This window comes from Nelumbo lutea, chromosome 5 (genome assembly GCF_056320005.1).
Source record: "Nelumbo lutea isolate HS-2025 chromosome 5, American lotus-T2T, whole genome shotgun sequence".
NCBI classification, from domain to species: Eukaryota; Viridiplantae; Streptophyta; class Magnoliopsida; order Proteales; family Nelumbonaceae; genus Nelumbo; species Nelumbo lutea.
In genome coordinates this window covers 8,325,182-8,349,259 of record NC_142688.1, presented here as the reverse complement: position 1 = coordinate 8,349,259, position 24,078 = coordinate 8,325,182, and the positions used below count along the sequence as shown (strand labels likewise).

Below are 24,078 nucleotides of genomic sequence, written 5' to 3'. Positions count from 1 at the left end.
AATCACTACCCATTCGTGGCTTTTGGCATTCCGAGCTGGGCGCATACAGGAGCATCGAAAGCTAGGTGAGAATAGGAAAGCATGTCACTGCGTTTCTTCATAGGTGAGAAGTGAGAATCAGAATGGTGTTTGGTTTTATGACCGTTTATTTGAAAAAGGGTGCCACATCATTGTCATGTAAGCATTGGTTTGATAAGAAATAATTATTTTCTTGGTTTGTATGAGAGCCAAGTAGGGAGATATCAGTTTTTTTTTTTTGAAAACGCCCTTAGTCAGTATATTTCATTCATTCAAGATATTGATACAGAGAATTATCAATAAGGCCAATCAGAAAAGCAATATACAATTTCTCAAAAAGAACAAAATATATAAATGGATGAAAGAGAACATAAAAACCTTTTGCAATTAAACAAAGATGAAGTAAAATCACCAACAGAAGTAGACAAGTACCTCTCCAATCCACCATAAATGGCGAGAAAAACTGATAGGAGAGGTCATCAAAAGAGATAGCAAAGAATCGATGATAGTATGGTTGGAGGAGATCCGCAAAAGACGACAAAGCCCCAAACATTACAACCGCAACCAAAGATTGTAACTGTCATTTATAATTGCTTTCATTGGAGAACTACGAATAGAGCTGACCATGAACTACATTTGCCGGAGAACTGCGATCTGACTTAACCATGGATGGCAAAATGTAAAGCAACATCCACCGACATTGATCGCCCAATATAGGATCTAAGAGAAGTAATCCCCTTGTCAAAATTCCTGTAAAAAAAAAAAGAAAGCACAAAAAGAAGCGAAAAAAGAACAATGGGAAAGAGATGAACAAACGAACGGAGGAAAAGGCGAGGAAAAAAAGGAGAAATCTAGATGGGAGGAAGAATGAAAGCAGGAGAGGAGGGAAGAAAATGAACTAAAAAGAGAAAATAATGAGAAGAGAAAGAAAGGATAATGGGAAGGGGGACTCCCCGGGAGCCACCCCAAAAGAAATTTTTAAGGCGGGAAGTGGACAATGAACAAAGAGATCGAGAAAACCTCGAGAAAACTCTAGAGAAAACCTCTTTCAAAACAGAGAGAGTAAAACCAGAGTTACCCCTAAAAATTCAGCAGATTCAAGGGATACCATTTTTAATATTTCCCCCAACACCTAGTAGTTTCTTTACTGTTGAATTTATGTGGCATCTAAATGTCAAACTATTACCCACTTTCTCGTTTTTCAAATTAAAAAAATACAAAGTATTTATTAAAATAAATGGCCATGGTATTAAGCAACGCCTATAATATGAAGCTACTCTAGGTAGCTTCTTTGGAAAGCAAGTACTCAACCACCATGGCTCTAGGATTGCAATTCAGCTCTAATGTAGAAGTTGTATCAAAGGGGCTCTCGATTCACTTTCGGCATACATGGACCTTGTTATAAATAAAATAGAATCCATATTTCATCCCCACAGAATGGTCCTCACATCCGCACTTGCAACTGTGCATCAAGAAAATATCCCGATGAATCAAGAGTGGACACGTCAATGTTTAGAGCCCACATCTTATGTGTACCAAACACTGATAAGTTCATTGTTGTATTGATTGGTCTTGTAGCCTGATGCACACAACCTTGCTTGGAGCCCATCCGAACCAGAGTATCAAGAGCAAAGAATCAGTTTCAGTTTTATGCCAAAGAAAGGAATTTAGTCTTGGGATGCCTTGTCGGCTAAGAGAATAGCCCAAATCCCTAACGCCCTTAATTAATCATATTTATCTATCATCTATCTATTCTATACGATAAGTTACATATATACTATGTATAAATCTATTGTATGCAAGTAATAAATGTATTGTATCCAAATAATAAAAGTTAAATCCAAATATCATATATATATATATATATTTAATACTTAATACTTATTTGCAAATGTGCTTGATATGTTTTCTTACACTAGTTATAAGTAGGGGTGCAAGTTGGGCGGGTTGGATTGGGTTTATGGTCAATCCAGGTCCAACCCTAAAATTTGGGTTTAAGGCCTGAGCCCAAAGTCAAGCCTGATTTTCCTAACCTGAGCCTAACTAGCATTGTAATTGTAATTTGATGCTCGGGTTAGGCTTGGGCCTGGGTCTGTGTGTGTATGTAAATATGTATGCAACATTTACATATATACACATATGCATATATAAATGTATATAGTTGGGACGGACTCGGGCTACCTAAGGGCTAGGCTTGAGCCCGATCGACCCGAAAAATAAAAAAGCCCGAGCCTAGCCCAAGGACCAAAAATCCAACTCCAAACTGTGTAAAATTCTGGGTTGGGCTGATTTGGGCTCAGGCTGGGCCCGCCCAAGTTGCACCCCTAGTTATAAGAAAAAGGTGAAGCCTAGAAGAACAAAGTCACAAACCATGGTCTTTGAAGTTTTGATTGTTGATCATCTTGAAAAGCTGTCTTTCCTTGGTTCTAAAGAGCCTCTGAAAACATAACATCTAGTCACACATTGGAAATATACCCCATACATGTATATTAAATTTGTAAGGAGATGTTAGTAAGGTTCAATTTGGAAAGAGTACAAAATAAAAATATTTACAATACAAAGCCTTGCTAAACATGTATTTGCACCTGTTCCAAACTAAGCTTATGGTACAAATGCAAACAAATTATAAGGTTTTACACTACATATTTGTATTTGTATGATCTCATTATGTGATTGTGGCTTTTATATGATCTCATTATATATTGAGGCATCATACTAATTGAAGAATTAATGAGAGTAATTCTTCCCCAAGGGTGTGATTGAAGATATAAATAGATACCAAAAACAGTTTTTATGGACAAGTAACACCGAAAGAAAACCTCTTCACTTCGTAAATTGGGATCGAGTTTGTTCCACTAAAAAATGGGTTGGGTTAGGGCTAAAAAAATTGAGTGGGTAAATGAAGCGTGTTTAGCTAAACTTGGTTGGAAAATCCTAATGAAAAGAAAAATATTTGGGTCCAAATGGTCACGAATAAGCATTAAAAAGAGAGAACTTTTGGGAAACTAAAAAAGAAAAAACAGAATTCTTGGGCTTGGAAAGGTATACTTGCCGCTAGAAATTTATTGAAGAAAAGCATTGGATGGGAGGTGGGTAATGGTGAAGATATAAGCTTTTGGAAAAATAATTGGGCTAATGATACTCCTATGAGGGAAAGGGTTGATGAAAGATTGAAACCTCAATTTCTAATAGTGATTTGAAAGTTAGTGATGTAATTGATAAGGAGAGAAGAATATGGAATGAGGCTCTTATTAGAAATTTGATTCCCGCTCAGGTTTGAGATAATATTAGAACCACTTTCATACCCTTCTTGCCAAGGAAAGACTATTGATTTGGAGATCAAATACGACTGGTGAATTTTTAATCAAAACAACCTATTCAAAGATCAGTAATTTCGTGAACAATTCCCCTAGGGGAGTCATTGAGATTGCAAAAATTGGAGCCTTAAGACCCCTCGAAAATACAAGACCTCCTTATACCTTTTCTTAAGTGATAAGCTTCCTTCAAAGAAAAATCTTTTGAAGAGAGGTATGCAGATAGATGGTTCATGTAGTCTTTGTGGGAAAATGGAAGAGGATGTTAATCATATATTTGTTAATTGCAACCATGCTAAACAGATTTGGTTGATTACCCAAAATGCCTTCAATCTTACTAATAGTTTTAATCAATCCATACTGGGGATTTGGAAGACCTTAAATGAAAATGATTTGAAAAGTGGACAAAATTCCAAGAAAAATTTGCTATCCTTTTGTGACACGTTTGGAAGAACCGAAATGAAAAGACCTTTAGAAATATTTGTTTGCCTCCTGCCATCATACTTGATAGACCTATGAACTCTTCTTTGGAAATTAAAGCTTGTCTAAATGATGCGGAACAGCTTGCAAATAAATATATGGAGCAAATGGATAGGAAGAAAATGTCAAAAAGGGAATGAAAGGATGAAAATGCATAGTCCTACGGAAACACTCAGCTTTCTTATTTGTTTCTTTTTTCCTAATCTTATTAGAGTTCTAATTTGTTTGTTTTCTTTTAAATTAGTTAGGAAAGATGTAGGAGTTGTCTCCTTTCCTATTTGTTTCCTTAGGTTGGTTTCTTAGTTTGAGTAAATTTGTAATTTAGGGTCTATAAAAGGAACCCTAAGCCTTTGTTTACAAGCAGTGACCAGTTACTTATGTGGTGCAGTGAATCCCCTACACACCAAAGGAGGAGGATATCACACAATAGCGGAAGATCTTCTAGTCCAAGTAGGGGTGGCCATGAGCGGAGCTTCTCACGAGCCATTTGAGCTCGGCTTGGCTCGGTTTAAACCGAGCTCAAGCATGATATATAGGCTCGTTTTCTAATCGAGTTGAGCTCAAGCCTAGTGAAGCTCGGCTCGCGAGCCTAGTATAATAAATAAATATTTTTTTATTACATACATATACATATACATATAATAAATAATTTTTATTTTCTATATAATATTTTTATTTTTTAAGTATAATAGTAAATAATTTTTATAATTCTTAATTTTTTGTATGTAAAATAAAAAATATTTTTATATGTATATTTTTATTAAAAAAAAATTGGCTTGTAGTCGAGCTCGAGACGAGCCAAACTCAAACTTGCGATCTTTGAACTGAGCCAAGCTCTAGCTCAAAATTCTAGCTTGAATCGAGCTTGAGCTCGAGCCTAACACAGTTTGAGCGAGCCGAGCTTGAATTGCCAAGTATTCGGTTCGGCTCGGCTCGAATCCACCCCCTAAGTCCAAGCGATCGGTCAACCAAAAGGTTTGTGACCTGATTATAGATAGCTGCAACTATGAGAATTATGTATCCAAGGCACTAGTTGATCACTTGCAACTGACAACAGAACCACATCCAGCCCCTTATCAGATTGGGTGGATCAAGAATTGCCCTGCCATTAAAGTAACAGAAATTTGTAAGGTTCTTCTCTCCTTGGGTAAATTTTATAAAAGATACTACTATCACATGGGATGTAGTAGATATGGGTGCATGTCATGTGTTGATGGGGTGTCCATGGCAATATGATGTTAATTCTACACATAGGGGTAGACATAATATGTATGTGTTTAGATGGGAGAACAAGAGGATTGCTCTTGTACTAAATGGAGGCTCACCCAAAGCTTCTAAAGTGGAGGGGCAGTCTTTCCTTTCAATATCTTCATTAAAACTTGTGTTTTTTTTACAAATACCAAAGAGGCCAAGGAGACATTTTCTTTGGTGATCAAGGGTGAGGCAGAGCCCAATAGTAAAGTTCCAAAGCAGGTGTAGCCCTGTTGGATGAGTTCAAGGCCCTAACTATGGAACCAAACCATATACCCCCTATGTGTGACATCTGACATCAGATTGATTTGATTCCTATTACCACCCTACCAAATCTGCTACATTACCTAATGAGCCTAAAGGAAAGCGAGATCCTAAGAGAGAGTGCATGAGTTACTACAAAAGGGGCATATTCGAGAGAGCATTAGTCCATGTGAAGTACCTGCATTATTAATATCAAAGAATGATGGAAGTTGGAGGATATGTGTTGATAGCCATGCCATCAACAAGATCACCATCTGATACAGATTTCCCATCCCTTGATTGGATGATATGTTGGATTAGTTGGGAGGATCCAAGATGTTCTCCAAAATTGACCTAAAGAACATATATCATTATATCCGTATCAAGCATGGCGATGAATGGAAAATGGCATTCAAAACTAAGGAGGGCTTATATGAGTGGTTGGTGATGCCCTTCAGACTGCGTAATGCTCTTAGCACGTTCATGTGATTAATGAATCAGGTACTCAGACCCTTTATCGACAAGTTTGTAGTGGTCTATTTTATTGATATTTTGATACATAGCAAATTTAAGGGAGAGCATATACAATATCTACGAGAAGTACTGATGGTATTATAGGAGAACGAGCTTTATATCAATCTAAAAAAGTGTCACTTCATGACTAATAGATTGAGGTTCCTTGGTTATATAGTTGGTGATGATGGGATACATGTGGATGATAAAAAGATCGAGGCTATTTGGGATTGGCCATCTCCAAAGACTACGACAGACGTACACAACTTTCATGGTTTGGCCACTTTTTATAGGCGATTCATCCAAAATTTCAATAGCAACATTGTGGCCCTCATCACCAATTGTTTGAAGAAAGAGAAGTTCAAGTGGATAAAAGAAGCTTTGCTGAAATCAATGATAGGTTATCTTCTGCACCGGTACTAGCTTTACAAGACTTTGACAAAGTCTTCGAACTAGAGTGTGAATGTTTAATGCCAGTGGGGTTGGAAACGGTGGTGTTCTATCTCAAGAAGGTAAACCAATAGCCTACTTTAGTAGGGATGGCAATTTTCCCCATCCTTGACGGGGACCCGACTTCCCCAACTTAGTAGGGTCGGGGATGGGGATTGTTTTGGTGGGCGGGGACTAGGACGGAGATTAATAGGAATCCTCGATCAGGGTCGGGGATGGGGATTGAGGTCCCCGCTCCGCCCTAGCCCGGTTATATATATATATATATATAAAATGTTATTTATACTTAATATATACTATTATATTATTTATATTGTATATATCAAAACATATTTAAAACATTATATATAATTTAAGATTTTTATTTATTTTAAATAAATTTATTTTTCAAAAAAGTATTATTATCTAAAAAAATTCGAGGATTCAGGTCCCCATGGGGAACCTATTCTATCAGGAATTGGGGATGGAGGACAAAATTTATCCCTGATAGGGATCAGGGACGGGGATGGGGGTTAAGTTCAAAATTGGGGTCGGGGATGGGAAATATGACCCCCACCCCGAACCTGCCCCGCTGTCATTCCTATACTTTAGTGAGAAATTAAATGAGGCATGACAGAAGTGGTCAACATATGAATAGGAGTTGTATGTAGTTATTCGAGCTCTTAAAAATTGGGAGCATTATATTATTCAGCGAGAATATGTGATCTATTCAGACCCCCAATCATTGAAGTATTTCAGAAATCAATGACACCTCAACAAGATGCATGCCAGGTGGGTAACTTTTTTAGAGCAATTTCATTATGCTATCAAACATAAATCTGGAGCTTCGAACTGTGTAGCTGATGCATTGAGCAAACGCTCCACTCTACTCATCACTATAAGTAATGAAGTTGTTGGGTTTGAGTGCTTGAATGAGCTTTATGAAACCAATGAGGACTTTGGCAACATATGGGAGAAACATACCACCAGACAATCTATGGGTGATTTTCTTGTACATGATGGTTTTCTATTCAAGGGAAACAAGATGTGTCTCCCTAGAACATCCTTATAGGATAAGGTGATTCGTGAATCACATGTTGGGTGGCCATGTTGGCAAAGACAAGACAATCAACAGCATGGAAGAAATGTATTATTGGCCTCAACTGAAGAAGGATGTCGAAAATTATGTGGGAAAGTGCCCTGTTTGCCAAGTTGCAAATGGGCAATCTCAAAAGACAGGTCTTTACATGCCTCTACCAATGCCGTTAGAACCTTGGAAGGATTTATCTATGGACTTTGCGTTAGGACTCCCCAAAATTCAGAGAGGAGTAGATTCTATGTTCGTGGTAGTTGATCAGTTTTCAAAGATGGTGCATTTCATTCTTTGCCACAAGATTACTGATGCAACGCATGTGGAAAAATTATTCTTCTAAGAGATTGTACACATGTAGGGAGTGCCTAAGTCCACCTCAAATTGAGACAATAAGTTTATAGCTCACTTCTAGTTGACTTTATGGAAGTTATTCAATACTGAACTTAATTTCTATAGCATGGCACATCCTCAGACAGATGGATAGACTGATGTAGTAAACATAACTCTGGGCAATTTGATTAGGAGCATCTGTGGTAGCAAGCCTAAATAGTAGAACAACACTTTGGCTCAAGCAGAATTTGCATTTAATAACATTGTTTATAGTTCAATGGGGAGATCTCCATTCTCCATCATCTACACAAAGGAGCCTAGGCATGTTCTAGATCTGGTAAAGTTGCCTAATTTTTTGGCATGAGTGTCGTAGCTAGAGCCATGGCTGAACATCACCAAACTACTATAGCGGAGGTGAAACAAAACCTAGAAGAGTCCAACGCCAAGTATAAGGCAGCAGTTGACAAGCGATGATGAGCGAAAGTATTTGATGTAGGTGACTAGGTGATGGTGTTCTTGTGTAAGGAGTGATTCCCTGTTGGTACCTACAGCAAATTGAAGCCGAAGAAGTATGGTCTCTACCAGATCTTAAGGAAAGTCAACGAAAATACTTATGTTGTTGATCTTCTTAAGGACATGAATATCTCTAGAACCTTCAATGTTGTTGATTTGTACAAGTACTTTCCATCTAATGGTCCAGCTTATCCAGAGATTAACTCAGGGATGAGTTTCTTTCAAGTGGAGGGGAATGATACAGAGCATCTTGCAAATAAATACATGGAGCAATTGGATAGGAAGAAATTGCCCAAAAAGGAATGAAAGGATGAAAACGCATAGTCCTATGGAAACACTCAACTTTCTTATTTGTTTCTTTTTTTGACTTTCCTTGTCTTAGTAGAGTTCTTATTTGTTTGTTTTTTTTTTAGATTAGTTAGGAAATGTGTAGGGTTGTCTCCTTTTCTATTTGTTTCCTTAGGAATTGGTTTCTTAGTTTGAGTAAGTTTGTAATTAAGGGCATATAAAAGGGACCCTAAGCCTTTGTTTACAAGTAGTGAATTTCAAATACAAATTCTTTAGAGAGTTTCTCTTATTTTCTGGCGCATTACCAGAATTTCAACCTAGTGGATTCTAGGTCTTTTCTTGTCAGCGTGTAGCTTGCACGATATTATTCTCAATCATGGTTTCCATCCTGCGTCACTAAAGAAAAAAAGTAACAAGATTAAAAACCGGATACCAAGCAGATGGAGAAGTCCATGGGGCGGAGCCAGGGGTGGTAGAGGGGAGCCATCCCCCCCCCCCCTCCACCCCTATGCCTTGAAACTCCCCCTAGTAGCTATTTAAATCCCACATATATTTTGCCCCTTCTACCCATGGTTCCCATCTTTTGGCCCCTTATCCATGTTTATTACGCTTTGGCCCCCCTCAATAAAATATTCTAGGTTTGCTCAATTGGTTGCATTGCAAGAGACCATTTGGGGAAAATAATTGATTTAAAAGCCTATAAAATTGGGATAACTACAATTAGCCTAGCTGAGGCTTGGGCTGCTTGGAAAGCCCACAATTTAGTAGGAACTTTCAACAATAGATGTATATCAATTGAAGGAGACTCTAAACTTGTCATTGACTGCCTTAAAGAACAGGATAAAGATGCCATGGAGACTGAAGACCATCATTGATGACTACAAGATGATATGCCAAAACTTCCATGGAGAAATTGACTCTCAGCATATCTATAGGGAATCCAACAAGGTTAGCAAATCAAGTCCATATTTCTTCTGTATAATCTGATTCAATTCTTAGAGCTTTATCCTTTATCAGTTGTATGGATTATTAGGGACGTGCTACCCCCAAAGCTGTGTAGCCACTTTTGTATCTCTCGATTTATCAAAAAAAAAAAAGAGTTTATGATTGTGGGATATCCTGTCCAACTCTAAGGACCCACATTTAATGAATATCAACCTGCCAAAAGATAAAACAAGGGAGAATTAAGAGGTAAAATGTACATTTCCGTTAACTTAGAAGTTTGTCATCTCTTAAATACAATAATTTCCGCCCACAATGGTTCCTTTCTCAAATATAAATCATTCTTCCTAGACTTGGGCATTTTACCTTTTTTGATGGCGACCTTATGGCATTATACTTCACAACAGCTCTCTGTCATATTGATGGAAGACTCTAACCTTAATAAGCTCAAAGCAATTACACTTCTTTCTGAAGCAAGTAATAAGTTGTTATGACAAAATGGCCGATCATCCCAATTCTCAAATATTAAGATTCAGTTTGGAAGGAGTGTAAATACATATGTACTGTATAAAACCTTGTATTTTGTATTTCTAAATATTGCTGCTATAATATCCAAAATCTCATGCTACCATAAATCATTTAGCTAAGAGGATGTAGTTACTCAAATTCACATGACTGCTACCGGTTAGGTGGTAGAATAGAAAAAGCCCTACACATATATAAGGGAGGATGAGGCAAATTAGTTGCATCCAAACTTTGTTATTAAGATTGATTTCTTCTTAAATCTTCCGTCTAAAAGCTTAATAAATATCAAGTTGTTCTTAAAAAGGCTATTACCCAATGTCGTCGGTCATAGCTTTTTGGGGTCTTAGGTGGGATAGACTAATATTATTCTAAAACTTTGACATTTTTTACACAAAGTGATTGATTTTATGTTTGAACTTTGACATATTCTTGTGCTAGCCAGCCCAAGATTTTACTATTACGCCAAGTGATGGCTCGAAAGTAGGATGCTATTCTTATGTTGATAACATTTTCCATCTCCAATATTTTTAGATTATGGTATTCCACTCAATTGGTTATATGGGTAACCTTAATTTAGCTATGAAGTTTCAAAGAAAATCAGTAATTTGCAACATAAAAGGGTAAAAAAACTTAAACTTACCCCTAAGGTTTTAAAATGGATTTAAAAATATTATGATTTTTTTACCTTTAATTTCCTTTCAAAATTTCAATAAGAGTCAAATAGAAGACCATGTAAATAAATTAAGCCTTAGGTGCAATTAAGGGTGTCAATGGACTGGTTTTGGACTGGACCCCATCCAGTCCTAAATCAATTTGGATGGATTGGATGGACCAACAAGACATATTAGATTGAACCAATCTGGTTCAAATTACTTATTAGATTGGATTGGACCTGGTCCATCTGTAATAAATTCATATTGGATTGGGTTAGATTAAACCATTATCTAGTCCATTGATATAAGATAAGAATATATGCATTAATGAACATGGTTTGGATTGAAAACAATCTATATGAAAACGAATTTGAACAGATTGAATGGTCCAGACATTGAATTGGACCGATCTAAAATGGTCCAAAATATTCATTGAATTGTATTGGACCTGATCCATTTGTAAGGACTCACATTAGATTGGAACTCCAATCCAATTTACACCCCAGGGGATGGTATATTAGCACCAAGTGCAAAATGTGACTCCCATTAACATATGGAAGTCCAAAACCAAATTATAGCAGATTGATCATTGGCAAATAAATTACCGTGCTTGTCGAGTTAACCCTTCATAGATTCCGGAAAATTAAATAAATGGGGGATCTGAAATTTTGTGGACAAAATCTTTTGGATTTGAACTTCAATGCAATGTACCTTCAGGAGCATGGATTGAAGGAATTGGAATCTCTCTTCAGGAGCATGGATTGAAGGAATTGGAATCTCTTATCAATAAAACATGTTCCAACCCCTACCAATATCATCTAAAACTGCACCATCTCATAGACTGAGGCCATCATGTATGAGATGTGTGTCAGATTATGTTGGTAGGGAGTTGGAACGAACTTAGTTGGCAGGTGATCCAGACTCGGATTGAAGCAGCTCAATGCAACAGAGTTATATTTGTTCTGAATCCATCTGAATTCTCATTTAACAATCAAGTAAATTTAGATTCCTCTTCTCACAATCATTCACCAGGAGAAGAAGCTTGGTTTGAAGATTCCTACTAGAATATGATGCTGTGATGCCTTCACTACCAATATCCCTGTTTGACTAGATCTCCATACCTTTGAAGACCAGCATGGTCAACAAACCTCCTGAAATTCTATAAATAGGAGCTTGAGCTTCAGTAACTATCAACAGTCAAAAAGGTACCACAGAGATTCTTCAAAAACCTGGGTTAAACAACTACGGTTATCAGATTAGGAATGGTAACGGGGATAAAATTTGTCCTCCATCCCCGATCCCCGCCAGGGATGGGTCCCTTGTATGGAGCTGAATTCCTGAAATGTATAAAAATTTTAAATTATAAAGTTTTAAATATGTTTTGATATATATATATATATAATATAATAGTATATTTAATATAAATAACATTTAATATCTATAATTGGAGGTGGGGCGGGGCGGGGCAGGGGCCTCAAATCGGGTCCCCGTTGGAGATGGGGAAAATTACCATCCATATATCAGATTTTCAATACAAGTCTTATCTGTTAAAGGGTAAAATTGGGTTTTAAAATTTTAAAATTAATTCACATGTTAGATTTTCATAAATGGAGGGTATATTTAAGTCCAATGGGTCATCCCAAGGCCCCGTTCACTTTTCGGTAAATTATTTACCCGAGTAAATACAATTATTTGGGTAAGTTTTCCTTGGGAAACACTTACCCATGTTCTTATATTTGCCAAGTAAAAAAAGGAAATGACCATTTTGTCCATAAAAATCCTTTATTAAAAGGGGTATTTTTGTCCAATTCGAGTGTTGGAAACTCTCCCCCCAGGTGGGAAAATTATTTATCCACCTAGAAGATGGGTATCACTTACCTAGATAAGTGATACCTAGGAAAATAAACTTTCCCAGATCCCCACATTAATCTGAAAAAAGAACATGATATTCTTGGTCAATGGGAATCAAAATCCCATTGACCTACTTTCCACTCTCAAAATCTAAATAAAGAACGCCCCCAAAAAGATATATTTAAGACTATTTTAAAACTTCAGGGTATGTTTAAGTCTTTTACCCCCTTTTTTTATATAGTGCTGGCAAATTTCCTATAAAAATATTTCACCTATATCTTCTGCAATTTTTTACAGCCAGAGTTTTGTTTTCTACCCCCTTCTTTAAAGGGCAAAAGAAAGAATAATTTTTATTGTAAAGGGGGGAGGAGTATATAGTTCAAATATTTTACCTGATTTTTTTTTTTTTACTTGTTTTATATTTTATAGTGAAACATTACATAACAAAAAGTTTCTAACTTTTTTGGTTTGTGCAACAGTTTCTTCTAAGACCCTTGTAGTGGTACTATTCAACCCTTATCCCTATCATGGGATCTTAATTCTTTTGTGTTTGTTTTGAAGCCAAACAAATTTGTAATTCTTATTCCCAGAAAACCTTTATCTTCTTCCCCGAAAGAACATCTCTGTTGGATTTTTCTCTAGTAAGGAAGAGTGAAAAACCAAAATACTCCATCTAATACACATTTTTATCTTGAAATCACAACAAGAGAAACCCACAAACAGAGCAAAGATGAAATTTGACTCTGCTCCCCCGTCCAAACAGACTAAATAACATAAATATTGGCAATGCTTAAAATCCCAACTTCACATGATCATGCGCAATAGGAAATACCACTCTTCTCCTGGGGATCCCATTGGAAACCCACAACTTGACCATCACAAAAAACAATCTAACTATTTTATATTGACCAATTTTGGGTACAAATTTTGTTCCCATTTTAAATGCAATAACATTAGACTTTCATTTTTAGAAATAGATGTAAAAACTGAATTGAAGTTCAAATTGACCTCAATTTTGGCTTAAAAAGATTGTCCTCAATTTTACATTATACTCGTACCAAAATGCAGGTTCTGTCTTCAACCATTAAATTACAAAGAATTTTGGTAATCAGACTTCTGATGCGGTCTCAATTAGCTGACCTAAAGCACATCATAACTGTTTCACTTTGTTTCATTTTTTTTTTTCCCTTTTTCTTGTTTCTTTTTTTCTACGCCTGCCTAACTGTTAACTTGCAGAAGCGTTTATTGACGTGGGGTAATGGATGGTGATCCTTCCTCTTCCTTCCAAAAAGCAAAATAAATGATTGTGGGTTTCAAAGGATGTTGTCTACCTTTAATTCAAGAAATAAATGGACAGTTCAGCTTTCTTTAATTCAAGAAATAAATGTAAATATATATGATATAAATACATGCAAAATAATACAAAATATAAAATTTTGCACTCAATAAATTTGCATTTATAGTCCTTCCAAGTTGAATCTTATGGGCAAACAAAAAATTTCGAGGGTGCTTTATACAGTGGTGTTGCACTGCTGTTGTGTTTTGGGTTAATCAATATATATTTCTATTTAAATGTTATATTTGATATTTCTCTCACATCATTTTTCTAATTAAATGATATTCATATAAGATGTGACAACAATTATTTCTTATATATTTGTATTGATGAGTCAAAATACAATGACAATACAATGTAAATATATTGAACACTGCTTTAAATTAATTAAAATCTAAATAATGATAGAGCCTATCTACAGGGTGTCAACATTATTCGAAAATTCGATTTTGAATTCGAGATTCGATATAATCGAATCGGATTTAAATAATTTGAATGTCTAATCGATTAAATTCAGATATTCTATTCATACCGAATAATTAATTGGATTCGGATTCAGATATGACCTATGGGGCCCATACCCATATGGAACCCAATATCAATACATTCAACATACCCAAATACGAAATACCCTCAATTGAGTCATACCCAAATACCCTACACAGTAGCTCTGAATAAATCAAACGGGCAGTAACACTTGCTCAAGTGTTGCAATATAAAACCGGGAATTGTGAATATGACCCAAGGAGGCTGCGTCTACAGTGAAGTTTTCTTGGTATATTTCTTGTGCACATGTTGTTAGAGAGCCATATTTATACTGGTATCTCTAGCACACAACAGTACAAAATTTTACTATTAGAAGGGAGAGCCCTTCTTATCCGAGAATTCACCAACCACCTTGACTTGATCAGCCTCTTGGATCAAGGGACAAGTGTCCCACAAGGTAGGATTAGTCGCCCAGATTTTCTCAACTAATTTGCCAAATTCTGACCACACCAAGCAAATAAATAGCTGACATGGTCATTATTTGTTTATCTGTAAATTAGCACAAATAATGGGAGTCAAAAACAAAAAATATTTACCCATTGGTGTAGGCTATGCCATCAGCCATAGGATTTATCCATACACCAAGGTTGTTCTGAATCGAGGGCATCTAGCCACTTAGATCAACATCTCCCACTTGGCCATGTAGGCCCGAGATTTCAGCTAGCACTTGAGACCCATACTAAGTTTATGCCTTTTGAAGTTTTCACCTGTAATAGGCTTAGTAAAAGGGTCAGCTAGCATATCTCTAGAAGGCACATACTCTATCCAGATCTCTTTCCTTTGGTAGATATCAAACAAGTATCTGTATTGAAGCTCTATATGTCTTCCCTTAGGGCCAACTTCCCCATTCTTTATGGTTTGAATGGCAGCTTCATTGTCATTGTAAATTAGGGTTGAGGCACAGTTCAGGCCTTCCACCTTAAGTTCTTCTAGGAACCTTCTGACCCATACACCTTCAGAGGTTGCATTATTGCATGTAATGAACTCCGCTTCCATTGTAAATTTAGCCACACAACCTTGCTTTTTACTGGCCCACGAAACTGCTCCTCCTCCTAAGAGAAAGACATAGCCAGTTGTTGATTTTTTATCATCAACATCTCCTGCAAAGTCAACATCACTATACCCTACTAGTTCCAATTCACCACAAGAGTAGGTTAGCTTAGTATTTTTAATTCCCTGGAGATATCTAAAAATTCTATTTCTTGCATTCCAATGAGATAATCCTAGGTTACTTTGAAATCTGCTAACCAAGCTAACAACAAAACTTAAATCAGGCCGAGTGCAGAGCATGGCATACATAAGGCTGCCTATAGGTTGAGCATAAGGCTTTTTAGACATTTCTTCATTTTCTTGTTCATTTGATGGGCACATTTCTATTGTTAGTTTTGTTCCCATAATTATTGGAGTGTCAACCAATTTGTATTCATCCATTCTAAATTTCTTAATGATGGAGTCTATGTATCATTCTTGTGATAGGGCCAAAGTTCTTATTTTCCTATCTCTCTCTATCTTTATTCCAAGAACAAAAGAAGCATCACCTAAGTCTTTCATTTCAAATTTAGAGTTTAAGAAACTCTTTGTCTTTTCTATTAAATTCATATCGTTTCTAGCAATCAAGATATCATCCACATAAAGAGATAACAACACAATGGAATTCCCACTATTTAGGACATAAACACAACACAGTGATCAAAAGTATTAGGAACAAAACCAAGTTTTGTAATTGCATTGTGAAAAATATAATACCACATATGAGGAGATTGCTTTAAACCATACAAGGATTTTTTTAATTTGTATACTTTTTCTTCTTGTCCCTTTATTACATATCCCTCTGGTTGTTGCATATAAATTTCTTCATTAAGTTCTCCATTTAAAAATGCAGTTTTTACATCCATTTGGAATAGTTCCCAATCAAAATAAGCTACTAAAGCAAGTAATATTCTAATAGAGGTGAATCTAGTAATTGGAGAATATGTTTCTTCAAAATCAACTCCCTCTTTTTGTGTGTAGCCCTTAGCTGCCAATCTAGCTTGGTACTTTTCTATTAATCCATCTGATTTTTATTTCCTTTTAAGTATCCATTTACAGCCTATAATTTTCCTACCTTTAGGTGGTTTGACTAAATCCCACACCCGATTTCTAACCATTGAATCAAACTCTTTATCCATGGCTGTTTTCCATTTTTCATGATCAAAAGAAATCATTGCTTTAGTAAAATTTAAAGGATCAGTTTCATAATCAATTACGTAGTCAGTTTTAGGGCCGTTCATGGGTCGTGTTGGGTCGGTTTACTGGCATTTTCCCAACCGACCGGTTTACCTAGAAATGAAACCGAAATTGACCCAGTACTAAGTAAAACTGACCTGGTTGGTTTGAATCGGTTTGGGTCGGTTTTGTGAATGATTCCCTCGGTGTGAACGGTAAAGGATTCAAGTCTAAGAAAGCAAAGGCCTGGAGGCCTGGAAATTAAAAATGATTTGATGGATTAAAACTGATATTTTATATATCAGAATTTTTTCACACATGAAAACTGAAACCAAACCGAACCATCGGTTTATGCTTTTTTGTAACCTGAAACCGACTGAAGAAAAACCGGCCAACTTGGGTTGGTCGATTTGGGTCTTGTTATGAACAGCCCTAGTCAGTTTGGAAAGTATAAAAGTCTTTGTATTTACTAGAGGGAATTCTTTCTCTTTGAATTCTAGTGATTGTATCAATTTTAGGTGATTCACTAGTGTTAGGACTATCAACAGCCTTTTCTTTTTCTATTTCAAAGATGTCAACTAATTTCTTTGGATCATTTGGGTCAACTTTTTCTTCTAGGAATTCAACATCCCTACTTTCAACTAGTTCAATTGATCCATCAGATTTGTGTCTCACAAATCTATATCCCTTTGATGTTTCAGAGTGTCATATGAAAGTTGCTCTAGAACTTTTGGAGTCTAACTTATTTCTAAGTTGATTTGGTATCCATACAAAAGCAGAGGATCCCCAAATTTTCATATTTGTAAGATCAGGTTTTCTTCCTATCCAAAGTTCATAAGGAGTTAGTTTATTGATTTTTGTTAGGATTCTATTTAAAATATAGATTGTTGTGGCTATTGCTTCCCCCCAAAAATGATTTCCTAAGTTTGAATCGCTTAGCATGGACTTTGTCATATCTAGGAGGATTCTATTTCTCCCATCAACTACCCCATTTTGTTGGGGTTTGTAAGAGATAATCAACTAATGTAAGATTTCATTTTCTAAACAATAATAATTGAACAATTCATAGGTGTATTCTCCACCCCTATCACTTCTAAGTATTTTTATTTTCTTTCCTACTTGATTTTCAACTAAGGTTTTAAATTCCTTGAATTTTTCTAGGACTTTAGATTTTTTATTTAGCAAATAGATAAAACCGTATCTTGAGTAGTCATCTATAAAGGTTACAAAGTATTCCATCTTTCTATAGGTTTTCACATTGATTGGTCCACAAACATCAGAATGTATTATTTCTAAAATTTCTTCAGATTTTTTAGCCTTTCCAAATGGTGTTCTATGCATTTTTCCCTTTAAACAATGTTCACATGTCTTAAAGTTTATTTTCGCTTTTGGTAACAAGTCATTGTCACACATCCTCTTTAATTTGTCCCTATTCATATGGCCAAGTCTTAAATGCCATTTGTATGAATCTAAGCAAATAGAGAAAACACAATCAATATAAACAGAAGCATTGGCAATTTTATTATTAACATTCAATCGATACAAACCATCTTCTCTAGTTCCCCACAAAAGAATTCTCCCATGTTTCCCTATGGATACTTCCCCACTCCTAAAACGGACTTCAAACCCCTTTTCATCAAGACAAGGTACAGAAATAAGATTCTTCCTAAGGCTATGAACATACAAAGTATCAGATAGAATAAAATTGATCTCTTCTTTTACAGGAATTTTCACAATCCCTACCCCTAGGACATCACAATAAGAGTTGTTTCCCATAAATGATTTATGTTAGCCTGGTTGCATCTCTTTCAAGTCAAGGAAAGCTTCTTTGGATCTTGCAACATGTTGAGATGATCCGGAATCAATCCACCAAGAGCTCGAGTCAGAATCAACTATGAATGACTCTGAAACCACACAAATTATGTCCTTGGTGTTAGTACCAGGATTTTGTTTCTTTTTAGAGCAATTATATTTGGTGTTTCCCAGAGCACTAAAGTTGAAACAAATCACATTCTTTTTTCTTTTATTAAAGTTAGTCTTTTTGAACCACTTTCCTTTTCCCTTCTGAAATTTAGGTTTAGGCTTTTCACTTGATTTAGTTGGTTCAGATGGAGTGGGTTTAGTAACTAAGGCTTGAGAGTTATTTTTTTTTATTTCTTCTCTCAGCCTCAACAGCAAGTAATATGGGGAGATTCTGCATAGTGATGTTTTGGCCAGAGAGGTTAAGGGATATAGCTACTTGTTCCCAAGATTTAGGTAAACTATGTAGAATTGTAGATACTTGTACTTTGTTTGGGATGGAATTTCCTACAACTGCTAATTCTTTAACTATTACAATCATTTTGTTAACATTTTCAACAATAGGATCATCTTCTTTTGTTGCAAAGCCATAAAATTTTTCTATCAATAACTGGATGTGAGATTCAGTAACCTTCCCATAAGTTTCAGTAACAGATTCAGTAACCTTCCCAATTAGACTTGACAGTCGGGTCAGCGGGTTGACCCATGACCCAACCCAACCCAGTTTTTTTTTTATTGTGTCTAATCGGGTCACTTCTTACATTCGGGTAGCTAATATGAGACCCTAACCCTGTTTTTTCAGGTTGGTTGGGTCGGATTTGCGGGTTGGGTCAACTTTTTGCCAAGTCTACTTGCTCAAATACTCCAATATAAAACCGAAGACTGAATATGACCCAATGAGGCTGCGTCTAGTGAGGTTTTTTCGGTACATTTCTTGTGTACAGATTGTTAGACTAGAGAGCCATATTGATACCTCTAGCACACAACGGTACAAAATTTTACTATTGAAAGGGAGGGCCCTTCTTACTCGAGAATTCACCAACCACCTTGACCTCATCAGCCTCTTGGATCAAGGGACAAGTGTCCCACAAGATAGAATTAGTTGCCCAGCCTCTTGTGGGAGTGAAAAACAAAAAACATTTACCCATGGTGTAGGCTATGCCATCAAGTAGAATTTATCCATACACCAACGTTATTCTGAATCGAGGACATGTTTACATTTAACTTTTGTCTTTTTCATTCATTAATAATGCTTATGGGATCACATGACTTAGGTTTTTCATGTACACGGATTCCCTTTCCCGTGGTTACATGTGCTTATATTCTCCCAAAAATGACTAAGTATGTTATCGCATTTAGGGTGCAAATAGATGGGATACCCCCAAATTTGTTTAAAATATATATATGATAAAAATGGCTAAAAAATGCTTTTTCTTTGTATAGGCTATTTTGTTTTTTTTTTCCTATTAATAATTAAATCAGATCAGGCCAAATTCAGATATCTAACATTCTTAGCAAATTCAAATTTAAATTAACCTTTATAAGATCCATCAGATCATTGGATTAGATTGTATATAGGATTTTCATTATCAATTGATTTTGAATATACCCTGAATTTCATCTTATTCGTTTACATCCTTAATTGAATTTGTACAAAATTTGTACCATTCACTAATAACCATGTCCTTATGTGAGGCCATCTTTTTATACTACGAACTTAGGTATATTGTAACTTAGGTGTATTATTGTAGCCATACCTTGAATTCAATGAAGTGAGGTTGTGTTGGAGGTTCTTGGAGCCACCACTCAAGTTCCACGGTTTTAGCCCCACGTCATAGCAAAAGTGAGCTCAAGCACTATGAGTTCGAATGAGAGACCCCAACAAACTGGTTCCAACCCTAGAGCAACCCCAAGCGAGCGGGAGATAATTATGGAGCTTGCACCGAGTTGCACCCTATGACCTCCCAAGGGCCCTTGCAAAATCAATTATTATTTTTCAACATGTCCAAATTATCGTAGGATTAAACATGGATTTGATATTTTGTAAGGCTAGATTAAACTCTATTTTCAGATCAGTGTTTTTAAATTATCGTTAATTGGGACGGTCATACCGCTTGGCTTGGGAACTGTTCAAGCAATTAGTTTCATTTCACTCCAAACCCTTTATTTGGCCAAGTTAACTTGGTTATTGATCCATTGACCCAAATAATTAAATCGTTGACTTATTGACCTAGATAACTTGTTTTGATTATTATTTTTTTAATTTTTTTAATTTTTTAATTTAGAATGAATTATCCATTCAAACCAGATGATCAAACTGATAATCCAAAAACCGATGGCCAATCTAATTCTAAATCAATTTTTAAAACATTGATTAAGACTACATTCGTATCAGTGTGATTCAAACTTTGACTGGATTGGAGGTATGGTCACATAAACACATCATATAAAAGAGTTGAAATCAGATCCAATATAACATCCTTTGTAGCCATGCCCATGCATTGGGAAGATATCCCTTCTTTTTCATGGCGAGATTTTCCCTAATGTACAACTACAATGCTTGTTGTGATCAGTTGTGGGGACTTGTATTGGGATAAGTTCTGGTTTCCATGTAAAACGTGTGTTAAACCATTAATTACAGCATTGGAGATCAATTAGTAGATGGCCCTGCGTTGGGGTTGTAATTGCAATATTGTTATTTACTATATTAAAAAAGACAATGGTTTTTTAATAAAAAACTTACAAATTTAAGTACCCAAGTCTTGAAATTCATATAAAGACTTAATATGATCATCATGTGTTCGTTTTTTAAATATTGCTTCAGCAAAACATCTGATCATATAAAAGAATTAATACGATGATATAGTGATAGTTTTAAGTTCTACTTCATAACTGTCATTTGTTTCATATCGAGAATTCCCAATTGACCCGAACAATAGGACCGCTCAGTCCGAGAACCGTCCAAGTAACCGGTTCCGTTTTACCCCAAACCCGGTCCCTGGCCACAAATTGTTCAATCAATCAATGACCCATTGACCTGGCAGTTGACCTGCTCAACAATTTTTGGTCATTTTTATTTTTTTAATTATTTTTTAAAATTTTTAATTTTTGTTGTTAGAATGGGCCATCTGTTCGAATTGGATGGTCAAACCGTTGACCTAGAAAGTGGTGGGCATAACGGTTCTGTTTCCTGATCATTTTTTTAGTTGTCAATAATTAGACGAAATAACTTTGTAGTCACATTCATGGGAAGGGTGGACTTGCAAGGGATTCTAAAACCTTGAAAGATAAATCCAAAGTCACCTTAAACACAGAAAAAAAATGGCAGTAAATCCACCAAATTGGAAAACCCAAAGAAAAAAAATAAGAAAATCGAGTTCAAAGTTCCACTTTGAAACGGAGCTAAACATGCATGCAATCAAAGAAAATGACAAAGCAGATCATCTTGTAAGAAGAAAAAAAACATTTTACAAGAAAACCCAAAGAAAAAACAAAATGGAAGAAATAAAATGGTGGTGAACCTTAGACCATTTTAGAGGATCTTGAAGAAGAAGAACAAACACACACATAAAAAAATAAAAGCAGAAAATGAAAAAAAAGGAACATACCGCACACGCTCGAATAAAACCAACAGTAGAAGAAACCTTTGAATAGTAAAAATTCAAAAGCACAAAAAACCATGGTTTTCGAATCGTCGTTGACCCAGATGGACAGCATTTTGGCCCAAGAACTGTCTAGGCAGCCGGTTCAATTTTACCCCAATCCTAGTCCCTGGCAAAAACCGTTGAATCAATCAACGACCCATTGACTCGGGCAGTCGAACTATCGACCTGTTCAATGGTTTTAACCATTATTTATTGTTTTAATTGGGAACCGTCTAGGCAATCAGTTTCGTTTTATCCCAATCCCAGTCCTTGGCCAAAAACCATTGAATCGGTCAATGACCCATTGACCCGCATGTTCGAACTGTCGACCCACTGACCCGTTCAATGGTTTTTGGTCGTTATTTTATTTTTTTAATTTTTGTTGTTAGAATGGGCCATCTATTTGAATTGGATAGTCGAACCGTCGACCCAAAAACTGATGGCCAAAACAGTTCCATTTTCAGGTTGTATGAGTCACACGCTCAAATGACATAACACGTATGATATTGCTTAATGGACCTCACACACTCAGTTTTTTGCTTGTAATTTTGTTGTCAGAACGGGTTGTCCGTCGAACCAGACAATCAAACTACCATTTTTTATTTTTTTAATTGGGAACCATCCAGACAACCGGTTCTGTTTACCCTAATCCCGGTCCCTAGCCAAAATCCGTTGAATCAGTCAACGACCCATTGACCCAAGCGATCGAACTATCGACCCGTTCAATGGTTTTTGGCAGTTTTTTATTTTTTAAATTTTTTGTCAAAATGGGCTATCCATCCATTCGAACCGGATGGTCGAACCATTGACCTAAAAAATGGTGGCCATAACGGTTTCGTTTCTAGGTCATATGAGTCACACACTTGAATGACATAACACGTATGATACTGCTTAATGGACCTCACACACTCAATTTTTTCCCTATAATTTTTGTTGTCATAATGGGTTGTTCGTTCAAACCGAATGGTCGAATCGTCGACCCGAAAACCGGTGGCCAGAACAGTTCCATAATTTTTTACTTATAATTTTTGTTGTCAGAATGGATCATTCGTTAAAACCGGATGGTCAAACCATCAACCCAAGACCACCCCTATCCCTTTAAATATATATATATATATATATATATATATATATATATATATATATATATATATATATATATATATATATATATATATATAAGATTGCCTATCTGATTTGATAGGGTTAAGATCGAGTCTTTGGTATACTATTTTTAATTGGTTAATGGTTAGTGATGGTGCGCAATCCGGCCGGTCCTAGCTGTCAACGACCTTGCCTTTGACTGGAGCAACAGGGGCCTGAAACGGAGAAGAAGGTGAAGAATCTCCGGGGAAGAACCCGATGAGATTGCTCTGAAGCTCAAGTTAGTATTTCTTCAAAGGCAAGATAAAACCAGATGGCGCAAAGTTCACATACCTTGTTCTTGGGGGGTAGAGAGCCTTTTATAACCACTTCGCGCACTCACTCCTAAGCTTCTGTCAGGTCGGGTATGATTACCTTTGCGCTTCTGCCGGTTCGAGTGTCATCACCTCTGTTGGGGCAGAACCGCCACTGTTCTCTTTGTCGGAGCCGTCTCTGTAATTGGAGATGGCGGTGGCAGGTGGCGGTGGCAGGTGGCCGTTGAAGTGCGGCTGTCAAGCGTCAGATCCCAAGTCAGTCAGGTGCGCCGCCCCTGGAGATGGACTCTTTCAGTGTCAGGTACGGTTTGGTTGTTCAGTTCAGCGTCCTGGAGGCGAAGTGCTGGAGTGGTGTGCGAGGTGAAGTCTTGAGTTCAGATAGAGGTGTGGCCCAAACTGCTATGGGGCAGGCCAGTTTGGGTTGTTGCCCTTTATGTTCGTAAGGCTCAGGGTCTAAGGGAGAGCTCGGGCTCCTTACGGGGAGTTCGGGTTCCTTGTAGGGAGTTCGGACCGCTGGTACCTCCTTTCGGAGCTCGTGCCTTGGGCGTGCTGTTGTGTCAAGCTGTTGCCTTTGCCACGTGATGAGCGGTTACGAGGTCGAGCCAAATCTTCCTTCGTCAATTGCCCCCCACTCCTCACGCAAAGGGATTTGCCCTGGCGTGGGGAGTTCATGAGGTGGCAGGTGG

The 24,078-nt window shown here is 36.6% G+C and overlaps 1 pseudogene; it reads right to left on the bottom strand.

Annotated features, from left to right (window-relative positions):
* Positions 1-14,985: 14,985 nt before the first annotated feature.
* On the bottom strand, positions 14,986-15,696 carry LOC148850168 (secreted RxLR effector protein 161 pseudogene; annotated as a pseudogene).
* Positions 15,697-24,078: the final 8,382 nt, after the last annotated feature.